Source organism: Taurulus bubalis (assembly GCF_910589615.1).
Source record: "Taurulus bubalis genome assembly, chromosome: 6".
Classification (NCBI taxonomy): Eukaryota; Metazoa; Chordata; class Actinopteri; order Perciformes; family Cottidae; genus Taurulus; species Taurulus bubalis.
In genome coordinates this window covers 7,874,718-7,879,561 of record NC_136594.1, presented here as the reverse complement: position 1 = coordinate 7,879,561, position 4,844 = coordinate 7,874,718, and positions in this window count along the sequence as shown.

The following is a 4,844-nucleotide window of genomic DNA, read 5'->3' as shown; positions in this document are numbered from 1 at the left end:
GAGGCGTTCCGCTTCAGGGGTCGTGGGTTATTAGCTCTCGTCCGGGAGGCTGCGGGTCTGCAATGCTGTCTGAGGGCCACAAGATGGCAGCACACGACAGCTCATGGGAGCAGGATGGAGGGCCGGGCGCTTCAAGAGAACCAGGAGCAGCGGAGATGCTTTGAGTCTCATCAAATACTTTCACTCCGTGGGTCCTTCTGGCTGGATGAAGGAACACAAATCAGCCAAATAAGCTGATTCACGGATCAGTGATTACATGATGTAAACTTCCCCCACACTCCTCTGTCTACCAGTGAGAATACCGACACTTTTTCTTTTAGCGAACAAAATAGGTCCATATATATTTTTCTTATATATATATATATATATATATATATATATATATATATATATATATGTATGTCATTCGTGTACTTTTGCAAAACTTGTTCCTGCAGAAAGTTAGAGCAGTTTTTCCACACTTCAAACTGTGATTTGCAGTTTGCACAGAATGTGTGCACAAAGACTCTTTAGAGACGCAAGTTGAGGATCCTCAGACACAATGCAAATATGAAATGCGTCAAATATCAAGTCAAATCAAACAGAAGTGTCTGGAGGGAGACGGCGAGGGCGATTAGCAAGAAGCCATCGTGATGTTTAAACATGTCTGCAGTGAAATCCGCCCAGTCATTCATGAGAATTATACCCCCCCCCCCAAAGTCTGATCCATACTAAAGGGCCTTGGAGCAGATATTAGCATCGACCCAACACAGCTGTCTGGCCCAGCATTGTTCTCCGAGGACAATGCAGTCAGGGAGAAACACTGGGCCGCTGGGGGGGGGAAACAAAGACTATTGTTGAGGCGGCGATGCTCACAACAGAAGCAGCAAATGACAGAGAAAAAAAAAAAAAAAAGGCGAATTCTCCTGTCGCGTGAATTTGAGCTGCATCAAACGTCTCGATGACACGTTTTCATCGTGATGGGATCATCTGTCTGACAGTGATGACTGTATCGCAGCTCAAATGTAACACTGATGGTTCCATCAGGAGGAAATGTGGGCCTTTTTTTAAAAAAAAATGGAAAAGTGGAGTTTATTAATGGGTCACTTTTTTGTTTGTTTGAAAGGAGGATCAGTTCACTCATCACGCAGAGTTCTCCTACGGGGGTGAATACAGTTGTCTTCTGTGCCTTTTTGGGGGGGGGTTCTGCTTGGGAACTGACCAACTTTGACATTTCAGATTTGCCAACTCCTGGAGCAACGTTTTTCTTTTTAGTTCCAGTACCAGCTGTTCATATTTGCTCAGGGAATGGAAAAGTACAGAGCTGGAGAGCCAGAGAGCAGCAGCAGCCTGACAATGAGAGCTGTGAATGTGGCAACCATGCTCCCAATGAACCAACACCAATGTCTTGCTCATTTCACTTGGCTTCCTTTTTTCCACTTGATTTACTTATTTGCATTTAGAGTTCATATCCTGGCCTACATGAAATGACTAATAGCCAATGATTACGCTAGTTGAGCTTTGTTTGATATAATTATGTGAAAATGTTTTCCAACTTTTGCTGTCCAATCAAATTGGATTTTATATAAATGTTTAGATAAAATTCTGAAGGAGTGAAGGATGTGTTGTATCTCTACGTTCACTTCTTAATTTTTTATTGCATTTTCTGTGATGTTTTTTTGTTTTGTTTTATAATTCGCTATATTTTGACATTTTTTTAATGGTGTATTTTTGAAAGAAGTGAGCATTTATTAGACAGGGTGGGTCTGACTATAAAATATAATTGGGAAATGTAGGATTCATGTTTTTTCAAGCTGTATTTTGCAACTCCCTCAACTTTTATGGAAGTTCAATAGTAAATCCATGGAGTCGCCCTTTAAAGGAGCTGAGAAACCTGATCATTGGTTTTAAATAATACAAATACATCGATACGAACCCATGAATGTCAATCAGTGGAAAAGGTTCCGTTTAAATTCATTGAATTAGCAACAACAACAACAACAACAACAACAAAACAGGAATTGTCCAGCTCCATCCATGTTAAAGTAATCAACCAGTTACTGTGTTAGCCGGCGTGCTTGTGCATAATCATGTGCCCCAAGAAAACATGTGTGCATGTGCGTGAGAGAGAGAGAGAAAGAGAGAGACACGCGCACACACTCGGAGAACGCTGACCCCAATAATCCTCTTTCTACCAGCATACACATCTCTTTCCTGGGTGGAGCTCCGCTGTTGTCATGGCAACCGGCCATGTGGTGGAAGAGGAGGAGGCGGAGGAGGAGGAGGAGGAGGAGGAGGAAGAGGAGGAGGAGGAGGAGGAGGGAGCAAACGGCAGATAAAAGCCAACACTCTTGTTTCTCTGTGGGATGTAGTGATGACCAGTGAAGCAGCAGAGACATGCCGGGGCCGCACTCATTACCTTACTTCTGTCTCCTCATGTTCAAACGAGTGTGTGTGTGTGTGTGTGTGTGTAGCGGGGGGTTCCTCTCGGCACCCTCCTGTCCTCATCACGGGTGCGTCTGCCCTTTCCCTCCCCCACAAACGGCACTTCTCTCCCACTTTCCCCCTCCTCCTTTTCTCCTCCTCCTTCCTAACCAGACTCCTAACGGCTCTCGAACCCATGTTTGGTAGTGATGGAACTCTCTCTCTCTCTCTCTCTCTCTCTCTCTCTAGGTACTCTCTCTCTCCCCCCCTTTCTCTCTCTCTAGGTACTCCCTGTCTCTCTCTCTCTCTCTAGGTACTCTCTCTCTATCCCCCTTTCTCTCTCTCTCTAGGTACTCCCTGTCTCTCTCTCTCTCTCTCTCTGTCTCTCTTTCTCTCTCTAGGTACTCTCTGTCTCTGTCTCTCTCTCTAGGTACTCTCTGTCTCTCTCTCACTCTCTAGGTACTCTCTGTCTCTCTCTCACTCTCTAGGTACTCTCTGTCGCTCTCTCTGTCTCTCTCTCTCTCTCTAGGTACTCTCTGTATCTGTCTCTCTCTCTCTAGGTACTCTCTGTCTCTGTCTCTCTCTCTCTCTAGGTACTCTCTGTCGCTCTCTCTGTCTCTCTCTCTCTTTCTCTCTCTCTCTCTCTGTACTCTCTCTCTCTCTATTAAGGTACTCTCTCTATCTCTCTCTCTCTCTGTACTCTCTCTCTTTAGGTACTCTCTCTCTATCTCTCTCTCTCTGTACTCTTTCTCTCTCTTTAGGTACTCTCTCTTTCTCGCTCTTTTAATTGTCCTTTTAATTTAGCTCACAAAGTGAAAAGTTCTCCTTTTTTTCTACTTTGTCAGTTCAATTCACTTTAAATTCAAAGGAGCTCAATCGGCATAAAATACACAAATAAAAAGTCCTTCTGTTCCATGTAGTGCTGAAGCAGTGACTGATAATGTGGCCTTAATTAGAGAAGCAGGCGCTCCTGATCCTGTTCATGCTGTTGGTAAAGAACCCCCTGCAGCCGGCTGTCCTCAAAGGGTCAGAAGGAAAACAAAGTGTCCCCTGCAGGAATGTCCCCCGCCCAGATGCCTGTTCATTACCTGTCTCTCAATGGGCTTCATGTTCTTGGCTCCTCTGCAACAGAAATGACCGATTTCTAAACCGCTTCCATTACCCGTCAGCTATAGGAGTCTCATCGCTCTGGACTCGAGACAGGAACTCTCCTGTGGATTTACAGGAAGAAATATGTAGGCGTGCAACTATTTTTGCTATGAAATCATATATATATATATATATATATATATATATATATATATATATATATATATATATATATATATATATATCCCCTCAACTCAAGATACAGACAACCAATCAGCCATTACTGCTTTTAATAGCCCGAGCCCACTTTAATAGACGTGTGTTGTTCTTGTTTTGTTTATTTCTGTGTGCACGCAGACTGGGGAAACAAATCCCCTCGAGAGGACAATAAAGAAGGAATCTGAATATATTTGGGTTTTTTTGGTTCTGCTTGTCCCTTTTTTTTTATTTGTCATAATGTAGAACCAATTACTAAGAGGAAGACATGTACGTGTTATACATCTGTGTATCCTGGGTCACAGGATTCCTGAGAGATTTCATTTGTGTCTGGGACAAACTGGAACTCATAATAACAATACATCAGTTTGATATTGAAATATGCAGTTCTGCTGTGCATAAACACGGAGACAGCACAGGACAGGAGTCATTATTTATTTATGTATTATAAGGGACCCTCTTCTGTGGGCTCCTGCGATGCATAACCTGTATTTAAGTTCCTTAAAAAAAAACCTGATGCTTGTAACTGACGTTAGTTAGTGAAGCACTTAATAGTAATAAAGAGGGGAACAGTGGGAATGAAAGCTACAGCTGCGGGGCCGCTGACGGCAGCACACGGTGGGTTGACGAGCGTGTTTCTATAGCAATAGTGGCCCCAAAATATCAGTCAACTGCTACCATGGGAACCGCCCACCCACCTGGCGGGAGCTCAGATGCTGTTTCCAAATGTGCCAACAAGGTTTTATCCCCTTTAAAAAAAAAAAAAAAAAAAAAGTAAAATAAATAAATAAGCTCGCGAAGCAGTACATGTTTGTTTGACAACGTGTTAATTAGAAAAGCCGAGAGTCTCGACAGTATTCATGACTCACAGGGTGGGTGAAGACTCCCACAATCCCCGACTTGCAACGGGTGAGAAGAGGGGTTGAATTGCAGCAATTAACAATTCTGTGTTCATTATCTTTGACATCATAATCAGTCAATTTCCAGCGTGGAAAAAAATAGACAAATTATGTTTGCAGCTCTGAAGAAGGAGCTGGAAATGTTGCACTCGTTCTGCTGATGCTGCGAAAAGCTTCTTTTATCATCAGGTGGACTGGATAATGACTAAAGATCAGCAAATGACCGTCATTCCTTTT